A 15,247-nucleotide genomic window follows, 5' to 3' on the forward strand; every position below is an offset into this window, starting at 1 on the left:
AAAGGTAATAATACCTGTTTTGCCTTTTTAGTTTTCAATTTTAGTTTCTGCAATAATGTTAAGTTACTTCAAAGTACTATTATTATCTCTTTAATGAAACTAAAGGCAGTGTCTCCGGCTCCGTTTAAAATAATATTCCACCAATCAGTCGATGCATCTTAATCTAACTAAAAGCTTTTTAATGCTGCACAAACCACCCTTTGGTTGTCAAGCAAAAATGTGGTCTTCACTTTGCTAGGCCATCGTAACACTGAGACTGGTGCTGACTGCACAACTAAAACCTTTGTGGCTTTTTTAAAACCTTATGCACAATATAAAAAACAAAAAATGAATCCCAAAGCAAATTCTTCAGACTGGCTTTGTAATTTCATCACTTTCAAACCAAGTGTGCAAACTGAAAATGTGTATGCCATAGGTCTCATAAGGTCAACAAACCTGACCATGATTTGTTACATTGCAGCCATTATTTCATATACAGGGACATTAAATTGCTTTCATATAATGTTCTGATCACAGAGTGGATAAATCACTGTCTGTCTCTGTGCTATCAACTATCCAATAAAAGCAAAACTGACTAAAAAATAAATATAAAGATCAGGTTTTAAGCAGCTAAGTGGCAAGGCAGGTTTATGTGTTCTTTGAGCACACAGATACTGCATTTCAAAGGAGTGTCTGAAAAGCGAATGCTTACAAATAACCAAAGAGTCTTTTACTGAACCAAGTGGTGCTCCTAGTATATTTTGTCCGTTTTAAGTAAACTCCAGGAGAGTATTGCGTTCAAAAATGTTCAGTTTGACTGAAAACAATATCAACTCTAAATTCCACCATGTGCTACTCCACATGTAGATATTAGTCTTCTTATAAATCGTGGTCTAATTAAACTATCTGCATATGGATTGAAATCATCAGCCGGTACATGAATGAAGAGTTAGTAATCCAAGAGACAGCACATGTATTTTGTTTAATGATTTACTATCAAACAATAAAATTATGACAATGTAAAGTTGATCAGGGCAGCTGTTTAGGACATCTGCTATAACTTACGCATTGCCATGTATGCAGATGACAGTACCATTTTTGTATCTGCTGATAATTAGAAAGAATTTCAGAAAAATTATTAGCTCCAGACCAAGAGCCTGGAGCAAACTGCTATTTATAACACACTTTATATGCATGTGTAATGTTGAGACTGACCTTACAGATACTGGGTGAACAATCTTCAATATGTATGTTTATGTTTATCTAGCCACATATTTTCTTCCACTTATTTAATTTTCACATTTTGTTTTGTGCTTGATTTGAGCAAAAATGAAATTACACAGATACAGTTTTCAAAGTATATATAGTATCCACAGGTTCTTCAGAGTAAGGATAATCTTTGGTAATGTACACTTTTGTGTTTTTTCTCCAGATAGCTTGCACACTCAGCAAGGGCATCCTGCAGGCAGATATAATGCCTCTTCTCTGGCCCAAGGGTCTATATTTCCACTCAAGATGCTGATTCAGCCCACGACACAGAGGCTTACTTTGAGAAATAGACAGTAAAGGAAAAAGAAGAAAGTTTAATTTCATAATCTAGAGCAGTAAAATAAGAAGGTCGTGGCAAATTGATTAACTCCTCTACTGAACTTATTACTTACTGAGAATACACAGATGATTAATAGCTGCTTTATCTAACGATAAGCTTGTAAAATTAGCAGTAAACACCCTGGTAGCTCACATATTTAAAAAACAGACTATTGTGTTAGTTCATTAGGTCATGTGACTGCATTTCCTTTGGATTAAGATTGGGACTCTGATTTTTCCTATGGTTTCCTTTCAACCATCTTGCTCATTATCCTGCACTGCTTCCTAAACATACCCTAAATTTTATTGATATAATTTAAAATGAATTGCTTCCTAACTGATGCAAGGTGTCCAGGCTCTGAGATATCAAGGCAGTTGAAAAACTGTGATGCTCCCAGCAACATGGCTTAGATGTGCGAGCAGGATTTTATGTGGTGCCTTTTGCATCCATATCATAGCTTTGTGCATTTTTGACAAAAAAGTTCTTCAACTTATCATCCGTCCACAGAAAATTTGTGGAACATTCTGTCTGTCTTTTACAAACTCGAGATACGCCAAAATACCTTTTGGTTTAAGGTACCAGTGTTTTCTTTCTCTTAATGTAGAATTTCATTCTTATAGTTTTTCTTGTAGTGGTTAAATGAGCAAATAATTTATGAAGTTGTAAAGAATTCTGCAGGTGTTTTGATGTTTTTTTAATAAGAGCTGCACATTGTGCCTTTGTGTTGATGTTGTCCTTGTAGCCATTTTGACCCCAGGCTTTGACAGCTTTTCAGCCTTTTTCCATCTCCTTAATACTTTCTCTAAAGTGTAAAAGTTTTCATAATCAAATTCCATCTTAGGAACAGAATTTGTTTGTAACTACTTGTTGTCACAAAGACATAAAAAATACAATTAGTTGTGAAGCAATCTAATCATACAGTGCTGTGTCTTGGGGATCAGTGATGGTCCAGATAATCACCAATCGCTTGTCAATCATGGCAACTTTTAAGCTTGTTATTCCATTATTGTATTAACCCTTTCATGCATGAATTATGACAACCTCAATCAGGATTTTGTCCTTAAGTATTTTTATTCATCTTTAGACATGAAAAGATGATTAAAAATACTTAAGAAAAAAATCCTGACAGGGTTAAATAACAATGATTACAATGACTCACGTCATACATCTATCCGGTCGTTCAGTGATGACGTGACGAATCCTACTTCCGGGCCTAAAGTAGTCTGCGTTTAATATGGCTTTTGTGTTGTTAACATGTTTAATGTTTTGTATTAAGCTCCTAAAACAGTCAGTGATCACTGTTGACCTCCCTCGGCTTTTATTACTGCTAATCATTTATTTAAGCTCAGTTTTTAAAACCTTACGATGTAACTACAGCCCAGCCCATGCAGCAGTATATGAATGACTAACCTCGTATTGTGGATGGATTATCTCAGTTGTTCTCCTGGCTGAAGTTTGGTCCGTTTACAGCATCCTTACAGAGATTACATTTGTTCCTGACCACCAAGAACACTCACGTTAACTTTTATAGAGTGGAAAAAAAGTTAGCTTGTTTATATTATGCTAACATAGCTGTGTCGCTACCGGTCACGTAGCACATCATTATATACCAGCTAGCCAAACTTCAGTAACCCTACAAACGTCACTGCTGTTTAGTTTCCTGTCTTCATTTATGTTGGAAGTGATAACAGAGTTGTACGTTTTAATTTGTTTCCAAAACCCCGCAGTCAGGACATGCTATATTGTATTTAGATGGAAGCTAGCGAGCTAACTTCCTGCTAACTTCTAACTCCGTTAAATGTCATAAATTCCGTTTTCATGGATGCCTGGATGTTAAACTCAATTGTTACACCTGGTAGAGCAGAACGCTGATCATTTTAATAAAGATGAAAGACTTTAGACAGTTTTTCAACTCTCAGTAATGCCACAGTGATCGTTTGATATATGGACCTGCAGCGGAGTTTAGGCCCAGACACGGCCAGTGACGTCAGACTTAAAGACCGGATAGTAACATTAAACGACCAGTGGGTGGCAGGGTATGGAGCGACACATCAGTGTCCAATGTAGTGGTTTATGTGCAAGTATACCATCAACACTGACACAAATACAAGAAAAAAGCCTTTGAATAGCTGTCCACTGTAGTGACCACTATGTGTGAAAGGGTTAATTTAACAGATTCATATTAAATGTGCCTCACGTATATCCAATGAGAAGAAAATAAGAGAAAACATAAGGTATGTGTTGTTTTTAGTTTGGTGTGGTGTAGCCTAATACCTCTTCTCAACGTTTTGTTTCACTGTATATTTACCAGTAGAAGACAGAGAGCAGGAGAGACGATTTAATTATAATAGACAGTTACTCCTAGTGCCCTATCCCACTTTAGGTAATATGAAGATTAAAAACTTTAAACTAGTAAAGTTAAGTCACTACAAGTTATGTACAAGTCAAAAAACAGAACCAAAGAAAGACTCAAATTAAGTTGACTTAATTATTAAATGTTGTTTCAATATAGCAAAGTAGTTTACAATTAATATGTATAAAGATCTATATAAAATTCTTATGCAAAGATGAACAATAGCCTCTTTAAAACGAAGGGGTTTATGCACTGCAATCCTACTATAAAATCGTTCTGTACGTAAGTGTCAGTCAACTGATTTTTTTTTTTTTTTGTTTGTTTTTTGCTGACTAGGCTAATGTCCCCGATTCAGTCGCCTGAGAAAGAGATGCTCTTCTGTTTTTCTTACATGTGGCACTAATGCATGAGCATCATTGTCATCACTTTAGTCAACGTTCCTGTTTAAACACTAGACAGCTGAGCAATTACTGAAGCTCCTGCCGCCCACGCTCCAATAGTAAACCCTATTTCAAAGTTACTTAGTACTTTTCCTATTGCCATCCTTTACCAAAGTCAATCATGCTGGGTTTGAACTCTGAATAATTGAAAGTTGCATAGTTCCTGTTATGAACAATCAAAAACCAATATTTTTTGAAAGACTGTAAGACTGTGAAAAATTAAAGCACCAAAGTAAAAAGCCAATTCAACAACGTAGAAAACCCTGATCACTGAAAAAATATATGTGTAAATACAAATTATTCCAACTACATGACCATAATTATGATTTGTGAGCACCAGAACTCAATTCTAGACCCACAGACTGTGTCTGTCTGTCTGTCCTCCTGCATCATAGCTCCATATGGGGAAAAAATGCTAGACAAACTGAAAAGTGCTTCAGACGTTGCAGAGGAGGTACTAATGTTCCTGTAATTGCTCAGACAGTCTGAGGACATTGCATAATGTCAACCTATACACTGCAGACACAAACAAAGACCTTGCAGGTTTGGTCTTTGCAACAGAATATGAAGAGACATCTGATAAACATTAGGAGAACATTCTTTGGTCAGATGCAGATGAAACCAAGATAAATTTGTTCACTTCAAATGGGATCCAGCATGTTTGAGGTGGGGAAAAAACAACCACAGTGGGCGCTCAGGGAGAGCACTATCCCACAACTCAAACACAGAGGTGGTAGTGTGACTTTATGTGGCTTCACGAATGCACCCAGAATGTCTGTGGATACACCAAAATGCTAGCTTACAAGATTGTTTCCTTCCACCGGAAGCATATGTCCTGAATCACACAAGAGACTGTAAAGAATGGAGAACATTTTTCTTTTAAGTAAAAGCTGTCATCCTGATGAGAATGTTGCCCAACTTGAAGAACAACTGGAATCTCTGTACCACCAGTAGTTTCCATAGCGAGGAGGCTGATGTATTAAGAGCAATGTGCAATAACTTTTACATGGCTTCACTCTGTTATACATTTATCCCTGGTTCAAATTTGTTCTCTGTGTCAATGATTTCTCTAAGTTATAGTAAATGGGCTGGTTCTTATATAGTGCTTTTCTAGTCTGAGCACTCAAATCTCTTTACACACATTGCCTCATTCACCCATTCACACCCATTTATACAAGCACTTTTTCTTTGCTTTTTCTCACACATTCATACTTCAATGTATCAAATGCATCCAACTTGGGGTTAGTATCTTGCCCAAGGATATTTAGCAATCAGACTGGGAACAGCCAGGGATCAAACCACCAACCTTCCGATTAATGGATGGCCTGCTCTACCTCCTGAAGTACAGAAGTCTAACGCCTAATAAATGCTTAATTAAGAGGAACTCTCAGATAAATGTGTCTTCAATGAAAAATATTTTTGAACATGTAATTTTCATATATTGGCTACTAAGTTATACAATGACAAATCTGTCTATCGTTTTCTTTCATGTGGAAGGCTGGAGGATATCCCATATGTAACTCTGAAAGAGTGTTTTAGAATTATGAAGAAGACTCACTAATTCTTCACTAATACCTAATCTTCACCAATCAAAACACAGGTGCACTCAGTTCATTTCAAGGTGAAGTGCAAACAATAAAATATTTGTACAATTAGCAGTAAAGTCTGTGTTGCAAACATTAGTAAATTATTTGTTGGTTTAAACATTGCTCTCCATATATTTTGTGCATTAAGAAAAAAAAGTCTCAGAAAAAAATGTGCTGGTCAGAAAATCAGTTCAGAAAATTCTCCGAGTTCCCACCTCTTACACAGAATCTCGTCACAGCACTCTCTTTGTAAAATCAACAGTACTTTTCTTTTTATGTTCGTTTTTTGTTTTTGTTACACCAAAACAAATTTTTGCTTTTTGCTGTATTAAGAAGCTAACCTTAGAGTAACTTCAAAGATTAATATACTGAAAAATCATGACCTCTCTCTTTTTTTCCTCTAACCGGCTCAACATCTGATCAGCAGGACACACAGAGCCAACTCCATACTGCATGATAGTCACATCAGCTGGAGTCTAGGACAGCAAAAATCTTAAGTGTTCACACCTGAGGGGTGCTCTGCATGAACTGCTCTAGCTCCTCTACACACCACACCACTGCCACTTGTGTTACCTGAGGAGGATCAGGAAGGCAACATCTGGATATGTTCTGGGGGCTGTAATTTTAGAAGCTCTTAAACAACCTTAATCCCCTCACAGTGTGCTATTTATTTTGGTCATGTTCTTTCGTCAATAGCCAGATTTTCTAAGAAGCAGGCAGCATTTCAAAGGGAATGACATACTGAGCCTAATATACGCAACAGATTGGAAACAATAAAAGCAGTCATTTTTTCCAGCTAAAGATTACTAATCTATAGGTACATTTTGTCTGCTTCATCCAACATTGCAAACAGATTTGTCTTTTCCAAGAAAGTCAGCTGAGTTCAGTATATCACAGCGTACTTGTTTTTCCAGTAATCACCAAGAAATTCAATTAAAAAGGAAAAACTTCAATATTACAGAGAAATGTAATTAAATCCCACTCTACAAACTTTTCCTAGCTTAAATACACATTAACCCAAAACAAAAAAGTTCTTTCTCAGAAGCAGAGCACAAGTCAGAAAGATCCATAAAAATGATTTCATTGCAGTGCATCCCGCAAGCTGCCATAATGACTAAATTTACCACTTAATTATGCTTTAATTGGGGGATTTTCAGCTTCATTACATAAAGGGGGGCTATAACTTGAAAGGAGCAGGAAGTAAAAAGTCTCATCTAGTCTGTGTGTTACCAGGTTTTTAGAATAAATTCAAAAATGCACTAAAGCATTGGGCCACACTTCTTAATCTTTGAATTCAGGTGTTTTGAGTCTTGTTGTCACAGGTATTGTTAAATCAAGCACCTAGCCTTGCAGTCAGCCTTCACAAAGATTTGTGGATGAATGGGTCGTCTAAAGATCTCACTGAGTTTGAGCATGGTGCCGTAACAGGGTTTAACGGTTACAACAAGTCAGTTTGTGAAATTTCTTCCCTCCTAGATATTCTGAGATCAGCTGTAAGTGGTGTTACTGCAAATTAGAAGAGTTTCAGAACCACAGTAACTCAGCCCCAAAGTGGTAGACCACATAAAGTTACAGAGTGAGGTCACCGAGTGCTGAGGCACATAGTGCGTAAAAGTTGCCAACACTCTGCTGACTCAATAGCTGCAGAGCTCCAAACCTCCTCTGGCATTAACATCAGCACAAAAACTTTGCACATTCATCACTGCATGGGTTTCCATGGCTGAGCAGCTCCCGTAGGTGTAATGTGTAGGCAGCCTGGTACTTTTGTCCATATGGTGTATATTATTAGAGACATTGCAGCAAGGATATAGTGATGTATTACTTACTCCATATCAAGTCATCATTTAATTTTGCCATTGTTTTAAGAATTCAACTAAGATTTTCATTAAACTCTTCGTTTAAATAAATACACAGCTTTCCCATTTGGCCTTAAAAAGGGTGAAGTAGAACAGAGGTTAGTTTACAGCAACGACCACGTGGTGAAATGAGACAAAAGGCGAGACAAAACAGCCAGACAACATATTTGTGAAGAAACCAGATAGAAGTCAAACAGGAAGAGAGAGAAAAGGAAGAGAAAACAGAACATAAAGGAGACAGAGAAAAAGACGAGATCGTCAAACGAGCGAGGTGAAGAGTGAAAAAGGAATGCAAAACGGTCATATTTTACCACTGATAGCAGGCGTGCGGTGTGGCAGGCACACAAGGAGTTCGTTTATTAGCGTTATTCCTTTTAAGAGGGGTTGTCCTAAAGAAAAAAGAGCAGGTTCAGACCACTGACCTCAGCCCACTGTCTTTACAAAGCATGATACTTTTATTTGACTCAATCCATAGATCTGCATGTAAAAAAAATCACTGCATAAATAACACCTAAAGAACAAGCAATCAGCAGGAGTGTTTCTGTGTTCATATAGTCAAATTAAACCTATATACCTATAAAGCCGAAATGGGATTTTAGCATTTCTTGTGTCGATTACTCAAGCTTTAACATCCAAACAACAAGCAGTTCAATTTTATAAAATTCATGGCTAACAGCTTTACATGAGCAAGACCTAATCTTACTCTTTGTAAGTGACTTCACACACTTCTATGCTAGGCTGTGATATGAAAATAACAATTAAAGCTTGACAAGTCTGACAGCAGCACAATTTGGATAAAATTAGTTTTGTTCATCTTAATGAGATGAAATGACAGTCATTGCAATCGCTTTGTTTAATGTAAAGAGAAGCAAAAAAAAATGATATGACATGTTGCATCACTGCACTAATTTACGAAACATTACCTCAGCAGACACAAGGAGCAGGGAAAGTAAGAAAAGTAGATGAAAGGTTATGGAGGATTACAACTTGCACAATGCCGACAAATAATAATTCATACGAAGTGTTACCCTTCAAATTTGTGCTCTCTGAGTGTCATTCTGATGTGGAGGGAACTCTGATGATGCTACAGATGTTTTGTGTTTAGTTTCCCGAATACATACATCAAATCAACCACATTAAAAAATATACAGGAAATCTTTTAGGGAAGATTTAGGTAGAACATCGAAGCTATTTGTCCAAAAACCCCAGGATTATATTTAAAGAGATATATGTCCCACATTTGCAACCAGCCAGGCAGAGGTTTTCACAGACACTAATGCGTTGGTTGGCCTTTGGTTTGTTTAGGGATTACTCTAAACCATTTAGTGAAATGGTGTGTGATCACTGCCTGATACTGTCTTTTCAGACCTAAGCCTCTTGCTGATTACCGCAGGAAAAACAGGTGCTCTGTCACATTCTTTCACCTTCACCTAAACTTTAGTCTGTGACGGTGCTTTCAGTTTTTACATTTTCTAGGGAAAAAAATATGTCCAGATATCCTTACAGCCCTAAAATGATATGACCTCAGGCAAACACTTGTAATGGGTACTTCATACATTCTATAAAATTGCTTAACTACTGTACATCTATAAGAAATAGTCCTGTCTCATAGACCACACAGTGTACTGAGCAGACACCTTTAGTACTTGACAGTTTCACAACAACAAAATCATTCCAAATAACTTAAGTAATCTCTAACTGTAATATCCCGCTATAATTAGATAATTAGAGAAGACAAGTGCACTTTATAACTTTATAAACATCCAATTTGTAGCCAGTAACGAGGCTGACTCCACCACTGGCTGTGGTGGTGTGACCTTCAAGTACGGCTGTTATTATTTTCCACAGAGATCAGCAGCTAAGAATGTGAAGCATGCAGAGCCTGAAAGATCCCTTTCTCTTCCCAACAACCCCCAACACTGTTTTCTACATTTTTTTTACTACTATACCTATACAGTACCTTCATTTCTGTTTGAAACCAATCACATTTTGAAGCATACCTTGAGGTAACTCCACCATCCTATATGTCCTCTCCTTTTTCTTCCTGTCCTACACTTTCAGCTGCCTCAGGTTTGTAGCACACCCTATTGTGAGCACTAAATAGGATGTCATGGTGACGCTGGTTAGTATTTTGAAGAACAGTAGCAAATCATTGGAGAGACCTGAGAAAAAAATAGGAGAGCTATTTTAATCTGTTTCCCTGCAGGATATCCTTGGACAGCATGTCAAACAGAATCACACACAACAGACATTAACTTGAGTCGAGCCATTCTGAGTGCATTCAAGCTCATGGCATTCACAATCTTTAATTATGCATCTCAGCACTGCATGTACACAGAACCTAGAATTCATCGCTTTTAATCATCCTTAACATGACTATTTCTTATCATTTTTGTTCTGTAAAGCACTCTAATGTAGAGGTAACTGGTAAGTGTACAAATATAATGTAGAAAATCTCAATGAATCCCCACAAAATTTCAATGAGGATAAACTGAGTTCACACACTGCTCCCCCCAGAAGCTGATTTCAGCACCACCAACTTCTGGCTCTTCCCTCATAAACACAGAGACATTGTGTAGAGAGTACCACAAGAATATTTTAACATTATATGGACGTTACTTTGCTCATTAGCTTAGCTACAAACATTCAGTCCTCTCTTTGGTCGCTCTGAACAATCCAAAAGACTCACCAATTTTTAAATGTCACTATGTTGTTGATGGGGTTTTTTTATTTCCCACACCAAAGAAGCATCAATTTACATGACATTCAAATTTAAGATTAAGGTTATTATGTGTGGGGTGTGCTTGAGGAAAGATGTGCATGTAAGTAAGAAAGTAAGGTAAGCAAGAAATGGGTTTGGCTGTTTAGCATCATAATAAAAAAAAATAAATAAAACTACCAACTGTCTTTCTCTGAATCTGAAAGCTATATGGAAGAACAATGTACAGAATTTTGGGAGAAAAGGCAAATTGAGTAGCATTACTCCTCTATTACAATGCTGAGTCAGACTAGGCTCATACAGCAAAATTTCCATGACTTTTAAGCAAATGTTCATCACCATATATTCTCTGAAATGCATGGTTGTGTAAAATATCTGCATTGAAAATGAAAATAAAAATGATTAAATCTATTACAGTGGTACCTTAACATGTCTCAGCTCTTTCCCACGTAAACACAACATTTGACAACCTCCCCAGTACCCATAATGCTGAGTTTTGACACCTCAGTATATATCATTATGTCTTGATGCATTCTCAATCATCCAGGAAAGTAAATCTCCAAAAGTTGATTCTGTTCATCTGGACGTAGCGTTTTGTGGGAGAAACGTTTCGTCACTCATCCAAGTGACTTCCTCAGTCTCAGCTGACTGCAGGTTTCCCCAAATCTTATAAACAGTACATTTGCATAATGACTGAAACCAGCCCACTGAAGGAACAATGGGCTGGGAGGTCAGTTCCTTAATCATAATTATGCAAATTCTCATGACCATTGATCAACAACCACTGACCAAAACCCACTGATCAAAGACCATTGATCAATGGCCATGAGTACCTTTTAAACCCCAAAACACGCTGCGCCAAAAATTGGTCCACCCCAAGGATCGGGTCCCCCGACACAAACAGAGTAACATAGTGTACGCTGTTAAGTGCCAGGAGGATTGCCAGGATTTATACATCGGGGAAACCAAACAACCTCTGGCGAAGCGGATGGCACAACACAGAAGAGCTACCTCGTCAGGCCAGGACTCTGCGGTCTATTTACACCTACAGGCCAGTGGACACTCTTTCAATGATGAGGATGTACACATCCTGGACAGGGAGGAACGCTGGTTTGAGCGCGGAGTCAAGGAGGCCATTTACGTGAAAAGGGAAAGACCATCTCTGAATCGAGGAGGGGGCCTAAGGGTACATCTTTTGCCATCTTACAATGCTGTAATTGCAGCCATTCCCCAACTCTCTGTGAATGGTACTCATGGCCATTGATCAGTGGTCTTTGATCAGTGGGTTTTGGTCAGTGGTTGTTGATCAATGGTCATGAGAATTTGCATAATTATGATTAAGGAACTGACCTCCCAGCCCATTGTTCCTTCAGCGGGCTGGTTTCAGTCATTATGCAAATGTACTGTTTATAAGATTGGGGAAACCTGCAGTCAGCTGAGACTGAAGAAGTCACTTGGATGAGTGACGAAACGTTTCTCCCACAAAACACTATGTCCAGATGAACAGAATCAACTTTTGGAGATATATATCATTATGACCATTAAAATAGTTTCTGGGTTTTTCTAAGGGTAGTTAGGCAGAGACTACCCTCACTATAACTTCTGATTCAAACCCAGTCATTTTGTTCAATAAGAAGCCCTCAAATATGACAGAAATCACTGGGTTCAGAAAAGAGCTTCAAGGATGACTTCAAGTAGGCTTTCATGGGATAAAAAAATAATGTGTTTTAATATGAAATAAACATTTAAGGTCAACACACCAGGAAAATGTCTATAGAAAGAAAATGTGCCAAACCACGATAATTCATTGTGTAGTCATAATTAACAAACAGCTACTGTAGGAGCGTTGGAAAAAATACCCCACCTTGTAATGGAACGATCTTCAGAGAAGATAGCAAGTAAGAGCTAAATTAGTGTAGCTGTTAGCCACCTTTAGCATCCACAGTTCATTTGCAAATTGGGGTACGTTTCTGGACACATTCCTCACAATGGTTTGCTTCATGGCGGGCAAGAGGAAACGGTGCATCTGCTAGCAGGTGTCACACCAGGAAGGGGAAAAAAAGACAGTTCTGGAGAAGAGACTTAATATGCTTGAGGCACCCAAAGCGTATCTACAATCGAATGGCTAGCTAGCTATCTCATGCTAAGAGCGCCAAATGAGTCTACATAGTCTTCACTTCATGTCCTGGGTACTGGTCTTTCAAGTCATGCCCTATAACTTTACAATAGAAACCTAATTTAGCATTTTCCAGGTACTGCACAAATTCACAGTCTTGCCTGGAAAATGCTTTCCCAGTATATTTATTTGCCATTTCCCAATTCCATGACCAAAAGCTTTCTATGACCATATGAACCCAGCCTAGGGGTGAAACAATATCAGCGAGGCAATATCAACTTCCTTTGCTTCGGCATTAGCTTCTTCCTGCAATAAGTTGTCAATATACTGTCAACAAACAGCATCAATATTTTAAACAGTCAGGCGGTCTAACCCATTACCCCAACAGTTTTACTTAGTCACTACTTCATGACTCCTCGTGATGGAGCTTATCAAATGAATGAATTCACAGGGGAAAATGATGGGAACAGTGTGGACACCGAGGAAAGATCAAACTTACACGTTATCAAAACAAAATGCACAGACACACCGAACTGTAAAGAACGAATCCTTAATTCCTAACTTTTCCTTCTTTTGGTACACAGATATGCAAATCCATCATATGTGATTGTTTTGGTAAGTATCAGGTATTACATAATTGCTCTAGTGCAACATATTAAATAACTGTGCATAAAAGAAAATTCAAAAACATGATGCTGACCCATGAGTTAACTGTCATTTGGTACCACCTTCTTTAGTCATTGCCACCAGGTTGATCAATTCTCCCCTTGTCTGCTGGCATCCATTTAAGCTACCAATAATGTTTTACACTACAGTCCTTAAAAAAGCAGCAACATCATTGGAAAAGTTAGCAGAACAGTTCTCTCTGATCCACTCCTGCTGTGATATCTTGTCATTTGTGCTCATGGTCAGGCAAGGGCCAATTTTAAAATGCAGACTGGCCCTATGTTGAAATCTCCAAATGCAGATAATCTAGCAACAACACTTTTTTTTCCGCTTTAAACATGTGAGAATCATTTCAGTAAGGTTTAATGGATTAATGGTTTTCTAGTGAAATGCCTTAATTTAAGCCAGCAGTGGTAAATGCTGTCTGCTCTGGAGTGAAGCCATCACATTGTCCTGTTGCGTGTGTGCAGTTCTTTTTATTCATTTATTTATTTATTTATTTATTTATTTTTACCTCTGGACATGTGAGATGTCGCAACAAATGAAAAGCAAAAGAAGACATATCCTGAAAGAAGCAGAGCAGCTAAGATTAACCACAAACTAGACAACAGAAAATTCAACACACACCCACAAACGTGTTGGCACACACATATACACAAAGAGCACAAACAGAAGCTCAAGTCCAAGAAAAGTGTATCACTGCCACAGTCCTGTACAGTTTACTGAGGTTTGTAACAGAATTTGGAACAAAACTAAACAAAAAAAAAAACAAGGTGAAAACTTTCACAGTGATCCTGGCTCAAACCAAACAACCTGAAGTAACCTTAGCTGTTTGTGAAACTTACCCTTTTCCCCACAAGTCTGCTTGTTGTCAGTCTTTCATTCCAGCTAGGCAAGTTTGTTCCTCAGATTTCTTTCGTCTCAAGATGGAGGCAGAAACTCTCCAAACACCGTTCCTTTGCTCTGAGTTTTTGTTATTAGCAGGTCCGGTTCTGCTTCTCTCCTACTGACTGCTGCATGAGCTGCTAACATGACAACACTGATAAACAACCAACTGGAATGACAGACACCAGTGCTCAAACACACAGGTGCACGCAGACTCCCAGTGAACACAAACAGAGAAGGCATAGACAGCTTAGAGAAGCACAGTATAAAACAGCTCCTTTGCCAGCAGTTCGCCCCTTGTGTGGAACTCCAACCTTACTCCACCTACCTCCTCCTCCTCCTCCTCCCCCTCCACGCACCTCCCCTCCCTCTCTCCTAAACAGCTCCAAGACACAAAGAGAAAGGGGCTCAGAAGTTTCTTTTTCTTCAACTTTTTCCTGTTAACGGTTCAACGCACAATGCAGAACTGTCGTCTTTTCCTGGTTACAAAAAACAAAAAAAACACCGAACTGCTTCTGTACGACAAAGCAGAGCAAAACAGTGTGAAATGTTTGTTTTTATCCACACTTGTTTAAAAGTACGATCCTCTTTATTGACATAAAAATCAGAAACAGTCAAACTGAATGTTCACGAGCGTTTTAAATCCTTAAAAAAAACCCTCAAACCTTTTGCTTGCTTCTGTCTTTTCAGTGGTGCGGAGAAAAAAAGATACACACTTTATATGCACAGTAATCCTTTAGCTGCTCTACTTTAAATAGCCCAGATTTCATGATCCTTTGACACAATTTCAGGTGACTCATCACAGAGATACATGAATGAAAAATGTCTGTGCAAAGACCTATAAGCACGGCCATATGTCATATATTTCACATGCTGCATTAATCCTGGCAAACAGCTAGAAATCTCTCACACTAACTGACCTTTCTTATGAATTTTCAGTACGACTGACTATAGTTAGTAACGGCTTGCATTGTGTGCCCAGTAGAGCAGATGAGAATGCTCACCATGATGATGGTGAAACCTGTTTTAATAAATCAGTCAAGGTGAAGGCTACTGGAA

Source organism: Pelmatolapia mariae, linkage group LG10_11, assembly GCF_036321145.2.
Source record: "Pelmatolapia mariae isolate MD_Pm_ZW linkage group LG10_11, Pm_UMD_F_2, whole genome shotgun sequence".
In the NCBI taxonomy this organism is placed as follows: domain Eukaryota; kingdom Metazoa; phylum Chordata; class Actinopteri; order Cichliformes; family Cichlidae; genus Pelmatolapia; species Pelmatolapia mariae.